Source organism: Triticum aestivum, chromosome 4A, assembly GCF_018294505.1.
Source record: "Triticum aestivum cultivar Chinese Spring chromosome 4A, IWGSC CS RefSeq v2.1, whole genome shotgun sequence".
Taxonomy (NCBI): domain Eukaryota; kingdom Viridiplantae; phylum Streptophyta; class Magnoliopsida; order Poales; family Poaceae; genus Triticum; species Triticum aestivum.
The window spans coordinates 622608049-622618905 of record NC_057803.1 but is presented as its reverse complement, the minus strand read 5'-3'; positions in this window follow the sequence as shown (position 1 = coordinate 622618905).

Sequence of the window (10857 nt, the reverse complement as noted above, 5' to 3'; positions counted from 1 at the left end):
GGCTTAGGGGAAAAAAGGTGTGCACTATGGTAAAATGAGGTACAATTTTGTTGCAAGTAGTTTTCCAGAAACAATATTTATCTTGTTCCTATCCCTTTATTATTTGTCAACACCCCTCTGATCTTTGGGATGATAATTTTTCAAAGGTACCTACAGTTGCACAACAAGGTGGAGCTCCTCAACGCTTTGGCATGGGTAAGCTCCTATGCCCTTCAAGATGATTTGAACTATTTGGCACTAGGTTACTCGTGATTAGTCGTCGATGTTGTGTTGCTGCAATGAAACAATATTGTTGATTAATGAAAGACAAGCAATCCTGGCATAACTCTTAAGTATATAGGCCTCACGAGTGAGGTTCAAAGCACGTGAAATAAAAATGATGGTTCAGATGGTAATAACTACTATTTATGTTGTTGTAATCAACTTGCCATTTTGTAATAGAAGCATATTGTTTGTTACAGGTTTACTTGGTGGTCGGAGCCACAAAGGAAGTTGGAGGTGTAGATGTGAACTTGATGATTATGAGGGTTTGTACAATCTTGTATATTTGTAGATGTAATCTGGTGTAATTATTATTGAGGGCATGTGATCTGATGTTGGATGTATTATTGGCCACCTTTTAGAAGGGCTTTACTCAGTGAAATATTGAATAGAAATTTGTCAAATGCTTCAAATGATGGGCCTGTTCAATAGAAATTAATTGTGTTGTGAAAGCTTGTTTGATTACGTGTAATGGGTGGCGCTGGTTGGATGGAAATAATGGCTGGACTAAAATAAATGGTCTAAACTACCACAATAGAAAATGCGGATGACATGTCACATCCATGCTGGTGCCATGTAGATGCCATGTCAAGCCCATTTTTGTGCAACGTCATCTCAATCCATGACGGACTAGTCTGTCACAGAGGACCGGGCCTGGGCGGGCCTAGGGACTGATCGGTGACGGCCAGGATCCGTCATGGTGGTACAGTTGTCAAATTATGACGCGATATACATGACGGATTTTAAGTCCGTCATGGACCACCCTCCTTGATGGTTTTGCACTGTTCCATGACAGACAGTATTCGTCATGGATTAACAAGATTCTTGTAGTGAGTGTGTGAACATGAATGTAATGTCGGTGGGAAATACGTACTCCCCCAAGCTTAGCCTTTTGGCCTAAGTTGGTCTATGGCCACGACTGGCCTGGCAGATATCCATAATAATAGTTGGAATCGTACTGCGAAGAAGAAGAAGACTCCGATTGCCACTGTTGTCAATCATCTCCGGATCCCACTGGTAATTAGACTGTCGTGAAGGATCAACTTGTGGTTCCGGCTCTAGCTCCATGGCTGGTGCAGGGTTCCAGTAGGCATGAATAGCCTCTAATGGAACAAGGTACTGGCCTGCAGATAAATCAAACAAAGAAGGAGCAGGCAGGGTAATAGTCTCAGGATGATGTTTATCAAAGAACAATTTGTATTTAAGCTCTCTTTCCCTATTCTTAACAATAAAATCATGTGCCACCATACTTTTATAATCTAAATAAACACGAGATAGTACTTTTTATTCCTTCTCATAATCCCTAATAGGTATGTTAAAATGTGCAGCTAGGCGTGAAGCATAGATGCCTCCAAAGATGGGCCCCTTTGTACGGTTCAAACTTAACAGTTTAGCAATAATTCCGCCCATACTAACAGAGTTATCACCGTATAAACTGTGGAGCAAAATAATAATATCAGGGACACTAAGGTTTCCACAGTTTCCGCGACCAATGAAACAATGACTAGCAAATAATGCAAAATAACATAAAACAGGAAAATGTATGCTAGTGATTCGTGCATCGGAAACCTTCCTTGTTTCCCCTACAGTGATAGTATCAATAAACCCATCCTCATCCTCGCGATGTGGTTCCTCTGTCTTGCCCTCGAAAGGGACTAAACAAACCCGACAAAAATCATAAAGTGACATCTCCTTATGCTCATCATATAAATGAAACTCCACCATAGGTGGTGAGTTCCTAGAATGGAAATGAAAGTTTTGCACAAAGATATTTGTGAGTAAGAGATACTGATCGCGTTGGTCGTGGAGGAAAGCGGTGAGGCCTGCATTCTTAGCCATTTCATAAAAATCTTCATAAATTCTGGCTACTCTGAAGAAATCATCGGAAGGCCATTCACATGACCGAACCTCCGCGGTGCGAGGCAGATTATACTTAGGCTTCGATGCCTTTTCCTTCGAGATTCGGCTCGATGAGCCCCTCAAAAGTCTCGTGATCATTTTCTGAAAAATTCTGAAATTTTTAGTAACTTCAAAATGAAAGTAAACCAAACTCAATAATATTGATAGCAACTACACCTACAAGTGCCTAGAGCCTATATCATGCATCGAAACTACTTTTGACCATATAAATTTTACATGCAAGCACAAGAATATGGTCACCTAAGAAGCAAGAATTTGCAATGAATAAAGCACTAGAACAAAAACTAACTGAACCAATGAAGGAGTGACATACCAAGGAACAATCTCCCCAAGCAGTTTTGTGAGAGGTGCTTTGAGCAAGGAGATCAAAAATGGCAGCAAAACAAGCTTGGGCTCGGGTTTGAGTTGGTTATTCATGTTTGGGGGAGGAATAAGAAGTGTATGGGTGAAAGGATAAGTGGAGGAGGGCTACCGTGGGACCACAAGGCAGGGGGGCACGCCCTCCACCCTCGTGGGCAGGTGGTTGACCCCCTTCTGTGTTCTCATTGCCAAATATTCTCAAATATTCTGAAAAAAACATATTTAAATTTCAGGGCATTTGGACAACTTGTATTTTCGGGGTATTTTTATATTGCACGGATAATCAGATAACAGATAAAGAAATATTATTTTTATTTTATTTAATATAAATAACAGAAAGTAAAAGTGGGGTACAGAAGGTTGTGCCTTCTAGTTTCATCCATCTCATGATCATCAAAAGGAATCCACTAACAAGGTTGATCAAGTCTTGTTAACGAACTCATTCCGAATAACATGGAACCGGAGAAATTTCGAATAACACTATGTTACCTCAACGGGGATATGCACATCCCCAATAATAAGAATGTCATATTTCTTCTTGACAGTAGGAAGAGGAAATTCAAAAGCTCCAAATATAATCGATGGAATTTTTCCAATAGAGTTAATACTATGAACTTGAGGTTGTTTCCTCGGAAAGTGTACCATATGCTCAGTACCATTAACATGAAAAGTGACATTGCATTTAATGCAATCAATAACAGCCCATGCAATATTCAAAAAGGGTCTTCCAAGAATAATAGACATACTATCGTCCTCAGGAATATCAAGAATAACAAAGTCTGTTAAAATAGTAACGTTTGCAACTACAACAGGCACATCCTCACAAATACCGACAGGTATAGCAGTTGATTTATCAGCCATTTGCAAAGATATTTCAGTAGGTGTCAACTTATTCAAATAAATTCTACGATATAAAGAGAGAGGCATAACACTAACACCGGCTACAAGATCACATAAAGCAGTTTTAACATAGTTTCTTTTAATGGAGCATGGTATAGTGGGTACTCCTGGATCTCCAAGTTTCTTTGGTATTCCACCCTTAAAAGTATAATTAGCAAGCACGGTGGAAATTTCAGCTTCTGGTATCTTTCTTTTATTTGTAACAATTTCTTTCATGTACTTAGCATAAGGATTCATTTTGAGCATATCAGTTAATCGCATACGCAAAAAGATAGGTCTAATCATTTCAGCGGTCAAAATCCTCATCATCCTTTTTCTTGGATGGGTTGGGAGGAAAAGGCATGGGTTTCTTAACCCAAGGCTCTCTTTCTTTACCATGTTTCCTAGCAACAAAGTATTTCTTATCATAACGTTGATTCTTTGATTGTGGGTTATCAAGATCAACAGCAGGTTCAATTTCTATATCATTATCATTACTAGGTTGAGCATCATCATGAACAGCATTATTAACATTATCATTAGTTTTAGGTTCATTACCAGATTGTGTTTCAGCATCAAAAATAGAAATATCATTTGGATTCTCAGGTGTTTCGACTATAGGATCACTGGAAGCATGCAAAGTCCTATCATTTTTCTTTTTCTTCTTTTTAGACGAACTAGGTGCATCTGTATTATTTCTCTGAGAATCTTGCTCAATTCTTTTAGGATGGCCTTCAGGATACAAAGGTTCCTGAGTCATTCTACCACCTCTAGTCATAACTCTAACATCATTATCATTATCCTTACTATTGAGTTCATTGAGCAAATCATTTTGAGCCTGAAGTACTTGTTCTACTTGAGTGGTAACCATAGAAGCATGTTTACTAATAAGTTTAAGTTCACCTTTAACATTAGCCATATAATCACCCAAGTGTCCTAGCATATTTGAATTGTATTTCAATTGTCTACCAAAATAAGCATTAAAATCTTCTTGCTTAGCCATAAATCTGTCAAACTCATCTAAACATGGGCTAGCAAATTTAGTAAATGGGATTTCAGCTTTACTACCTGTGTCGTGTTACCAAGACCATGAGTTTCTTCAATAGGTAAAGGATTAATATCATATGTTTCTTCAATAGGCGGTAAATTAAGACCATGTATTTCTTCAATAGGAGGTAAATTCTTAACATCTTCAGCTTTAATACCTTTTTCTTTCATGCATTTCTTTGCCTCTTGCATATCTTCAGGACAGAGAAAGAGAATACCTCTCCGGAACTCGCTCCGGAGGTGTCCAATTATTTTCATTTGCCAACATATTATTCAATAAAATTTCAGCTTCATCCGGTGTTCTTTCCCTAAAAACAGAACCAGCACAACTATCCAGGTAATCTCTGGAGGCAACGTATAGTCCATTATAAAAGATATCAAGTATTTCATTTTTCTTAAGAGGATGATCAGGCAAAGCATTAATTAATTAGAGAAGCCTCCCCCAAGCTTGTGGGACACTCTCTTCTTCAATTTGCACAAAATTATATATATCCCTTAAAGCAGCTTGTTTCTTATGAGCAAGGAAATATTTAGCAGAGAAGTAATAAATAATATCCTGGGGACTACGCACACAACCAGGATCAAGAGAATTAAACCATATCTTAGCATCACCCTTTGATGAGAACGGGAATATTTTAAGGATATAAAAGTAATGAGTTCTCTCATCTTTAGTGAACAAGGTGGCTATATCATTCAGTTTAGTAAGATGTGCCACAACAGTTTCAGATTCATAACCATGAAAAGGATCAGATTCAACCAAAGTAATTATATTAGGATCAACAGAGAATTCATAATCCTTATCAGTAACACAGATAGGTGAAGTAGCAAAAGCAGGGTCAGGTTTCATTCTAGCATTTAGAGATTACTTATTCCATTTAGCTAATAACCTTTTGAGTTCATATCTATCTTTGCAAGCTAAAATAGCTAAAGAAGCTTCTTGATCAAAAACATAACCCTTAGGAATAACAAGTGATTCTTCATCATCACTTTCATCAGTATTACACTACTAGAAAAAGGGTTATAGATGGGATTGACACTAATGGCGCACCAGACAAGCGGTGCGCCATTAGTATATACTAATGGCGCACCACCTTCTGATACGCCATTAGAGTTGAAACTACTAATGGCACACCTGGCCCAGGGTGCGCCATTAGTATCAAAATTTTTTTTTGAACTAGTGCGCCTGTCCAAACATACTAATGGCGCATCCAGACACAGTGAGCCATTACTAGTTGTAACTAGTAATGGCGCACCTGTCGGAAAGTGCGCCACTAATGTTGTTTTTTTATTATATTTTTTATTCCTTTTTTTGCAAAACTACTAATGGCGCACCTAGTAAAAAGTGCGCCACTACTATGTTTGACCAAGCTTTGACCCACTTCTGGACATAGTAATGGCGCACTTTTCCCTTGATGCGCCATTGCTATTTTTGATACTAATGGCGCACTTTTCCATGCGGTGCGCCATTGTGGTTTTGTAGGCAAGTGCCGCAGCCCGACCACCCACCATCTCTCTCCTCACTCTCTCGCACGGAAACCCTATCCTCTTCTCCCTCACCCCACGCACACACGTCTCTCGGCCTCGCCCCGGCCCCGATCCATGCTGCCTCCCAGTGCTCCCTCCTCTTCCTGTGCGGCGGCCCTTGCCCTCCTCTCTCTTCGGTCCCCTTCGCGCCTCCTCGCGGCAGTCGCAGCCAAGGAGCCCGAGCTCGGCGGTGATGGATCGGAAGGCAGCGTCGGCGCTGGATCTGGGAGTGGTGGAGCCGCCGCCGTCCCCGCTCCACCCTCTCCCGTGCCCTCCACCTTCTCTCCCATCCGCAGATCGAGAACCTTATCTCCCATCCGCGGATAGGGAAGGGAAGGTCCCAGATCCACATCGGGTGGGTGGGTGGGTCCTTGCGCTTCAGCGCGCCGCCGTCCACCTGGGCCGCGACCACCGAGGTCCTCGAGGCCGGACATGGAAGTCCGACCTGCCAGCAGCCATACCTCGCGCCCGAAACCCTAGCATGCATGCCGCAGGAATGAGGTATAGCACCGGACCCCTATGCTCCTCCTTCTTCCATGGACTTCTCACCATGAGAGGTCTCATCTCTGTAGGAAGGAGGACAACGCCATGGAAGTTGCTCCTTCCCCTTCCCCACCAGGACCACGCACGCCATGGAAGGTATCCTCTCCTGTTGCTGCTACCTTAGCTCTTTTTCCATCTCCAGATCTGATTCCTGAGCATTTGTGTCTCTGACCTGATTTGGTCAAGGGGGAGAAAGAGAAGCTGCTCCCATCCGCCTGTGCCTTCGGATTTGGCCGCCCATACAGTACGCACACGGTTTAGGGTTGCTCAAATCCATTTACACTAGTTTGGATGAAATAGAGGCTGTCACAAATGCATCACCTCATGTAGCTTCTTGGTCCTGTAGCAAGTTAGTAACTTGCATGTATTTTTTGGTGACGAACAAGTCTGACTCCAATGGATTAACTCTGTCCGTATCGCAAATTTGTTGGATTAACCCAGCAACGCTTTAGTTTTACTTCCCCCTCCCCCCTAGCTAGCTAACTCTTTTAAGGTCCAGTAGTGCGCTGTGATTAATTGTTCGGTTAAATCCAGTCCTGCTATCAAGGGCTTTATATGTTGTCATTCCATATTATCAAGGGTTCACTGCTCTTTAAAACTACACGAGTGTGTTGTGTTGTTGCCCTGTGTCATCTTGTTAATTCTGGTTGGTCTCTATTTCTAGAATCCCTGCCTACCTGTGATATTTGTTTTTTGGCAATGACAGGGCTGCCTATATGGTCCTATATTGTAAGTTTGCAGACTCGTATGGAACAATATCTATATTCCTCTATCTCTAGAATGTAGGCAGTTTGCTTCACTCACATCACCAAGTTCTCCCACTATGCTTAAATCTATTCTACTCCATTTCCTGAGATGAAATTGTGATGATGGGCAGCTTGAACATCTAATTGTGCATGTACTCCATTGTTATATACTGATCCATCTTGTCTTTGCCTCTTATTAACATTCAAATTGTTAATTGCATTCAAAGTGTTAATTGTAGGAGCAGACACAGAGGAGGAATCTGCTACCTCAAAGCAGTTGATCGACGCCGGGAGGGTGGGTACATGATGTCGGAGGCTGCCGGGAGGGTGGTGACGAGCTACCGAAGAGATGAGTTCTGGCTCTCCTCGATGCCAGGACGAGGCGCTGCTACCAATCGGACGTGGACTCGATTGATTTTGATTTGAAATATGATGGGTTGTAATGTAAAATGCACTTCAGTTCAAAATTTCCTCCCCTTGCGAGAGGTATTCTTGGACGGAGGGAGTAGAAGATTAGTTATAGGATTTTGTTTTATTTCTGTGCAATTTTCTTTTTATTGGATACTTGTAAAGACATGGTAATATTCTTGCTATAATAAAAATTATGGTTCTATTACATTTTTTGTTTTTAAATTATTTTTCCTTATAGGTTTTTTTTAATTTGTATTTTTTTTGTTTTTCAAATATACTATTAGTGGCGCATTTCAGCCTTTATTGATGGCGCACCTAGCTTTTTAGCTAGTGGCGCACCTCTAAGGTTACTAGTGGCGCACTTGGCTTTATTACTAATGGCGCACGTAAGGGTTAGTAATGACGCACTATTAGGTGCGCCATTACTGTCTGGGATAGTAATGGCGCACCAAATGTGCGCCATTACTAAAACTTACTAATGGCGTGCTAGTAATGGCGCACCTAATGTGCGCCATTAGTAGCCAAAATAGGTGCGCCATTAATAACCTATTTTCCAGTAGTGTTATCAGATTCAATATTTTCAATCTCTCTAGCCCTAGCAAGTTGTTCATCAAGATATTCACCAAGTGGCTCAGTAGTATCATGTATAGCAGAAGTGGCATCATCGATAACATGCGACATATCAGAACGAATAGCAGAAGCAGGTTTAGGTGTCGCAAGCTTACTCAAAATAGAAGGTGAATCAAGTGCAGAGATAGATGACAGTTCCTTACCTCCCCTCGTAGTTGAGGGATAGATCTTGGTTTTTGGATCTCTCAAGTTCTTCATAATGATAAGCAGATATATATCCCAAGTGACTCAAAGAATAGAGCTATGCTCCCTGGCAACGGCGCCAGAAAATAGTCTTGATAACCCACAAGTATAGGGGATCGCAACAGTTTTCGAGGGTACAGTATTCAACCCAAATTTATTGATTCGACACAAGGGGAGCCAAAGAATATTCTCAAGTATTAGCAGATGAGTTGTCAATTCAACCACACCTGGAAACTTAATATCTGCAGCAAAGTGTTTAGTAGCAAAGTAATATGATAGTAGTGGTAACGGTAGCAAAAGGTAACAGTAGTAAAAGTAGTGTTTTTGGTACTTTGTAGATATGATAGCAATAGAAACGAAAAAGTAAATAAGCGAAGAACAATATATGGAAAGCTCGTAGGCAATGGATCGGTGATGGAGAATTATGCTGGATGCGGTTCATCATGTAACAGTCATAACCTAGGGTGACACAGAACTAGCTCCAGTTCATCAATGTAATGTAGGCATGTATTCCGAATATAGTCATACGTGCTTATGGAAAAGAACTTGCATGACATGTTTTGTCCTACCCTCCCGTGGCAGCGGGGTCCTTAAGGAAACTAAGGGATATTAAGGCCTCCTTTTAATAGAGTACCGGAACAAAGCATTAACACATAGTGAATACATGAACTCCTCAAACTACGGTCATCACCGGTAAGTATCCCGATTATTGTCACTTCGGGGTTAACAGATCATAACACATAATAGGTGACTATAGACTTGCAAGATAGGATCAAGAACTCTCATATATTGATGAAAACATAATAGGTTCAGATCTGAAATCATGGCACTCGGGCCCTAGTGACAGGCATTAAGCATAGCAAAGTCATAGCAACATCAATCTTAGAACATAGTGGATACAAGGGATCAAACCCTAACAAAACTAACTCGATTACATGATAAATCTCATCCAACCAATCACCGTCCCGCAAGCCTACGACGGAATTACTCATGCACGGCGGTGAGCACCATGAAATTGGTGATGGAGGATGGCTGATGATGACGATGGCGATGGATTCCCCTCTCCGGAGCCCGGAACGGACTCCGGATCAGCCCTCCCGAGAGGTTTTAGGGCTTGGCGGCGGCTCCGTATCGTAAAATGCGATGAATCCTTCTCTCTGAATTTTTCTCCTCGAAACACAATATATAGAGTTGGAGTTGGAGTCGGAGGAGCACCAGGGGGCCCATGAGATAGGGGGGCGCGCCCCCCACCCTCATGGACAGGTGGTGGGCCCCCTGGCCTTCATCTTTTGCAGGTATTTTTTATATTTTCCAAAAAGTTGCTCCGTGAAGTTTCAGGTCATTCCGAGAACGTTTGTTTCTGCACATAAATAACACCATGGTAATTCTGCTGAGAACAACGTCAGTTCGGGTTAGTTCCATTCTAATCATGCAAGTTAGAGTCCAAAACAAGGGAAAAGTGTTTGGAAAAGTAGATACGACGGAGATGTATCAATAAGTTTCCTGGTACCTCACTGCTTGTCATATAGTAGGGTAAAATGATCGTATTTCCTGTTACTCCGTGTGCTCAGTGGACAATATATATAACATGTAGAGTAAAAAAGATATGCAACAAGTATACAACCTCTTTGGCGAAGCCATGTCGATCTCAGCATGATTGGGTTGGCCGGTGAGGATGCTCCGGCTGACTTGGTTGTCGGAGGAGGGGAAGAAGATATTAGGCGTTTGGAGATTGAGCCCGAGGTACTGCTCCGCTGTGATGGAGGGTTTCGTCGTTGGAGCAGTTCTGTTGAGTTGTATGACGCCAAGGCAGAAGCAGGACAAGAGAGACAACGTTAACCTGAGTGGAATTCTAATAGCATCTCCAATCGATGATGTAAAATAGATAACCACAAAGTGCTAGATGTATACATCAGCCGCTCATCTCTGAACTTAACTATCGAAACTGAATTTAACTATCGAAACTGAACTTAACTGTCGAAACTGAATTTGGCTGTCGAAACTGAATTTTACTGTCAAAACTGAACGCACTAGAGGTGAGGCTACACATCAGTCGACTAACTTTTTCATCTCTGGTCAGTCGATTTTGCAGCCATTGGATACGAAATCAAGGGCCTGCAGTTCATCTTCAACCTCCACCCCCCCGAGCTGCCAGCCACCATCGGCCAAACAGCCGCCCCCCGCAGCCCGCGGTCGGCGGTGCGCCGCCTCGCCTGCCCCAAAAACACTCCCCACCATCGGTCCGCCGCCGCCCCGGCCATCCCTGTAGGGCCCCCGTGCTGAGCTTTGTGTCCGGCGATCCCCACGCCACCGCCCCACCACCGCCGGCGACCACTGCCCCCACCCTGAACCC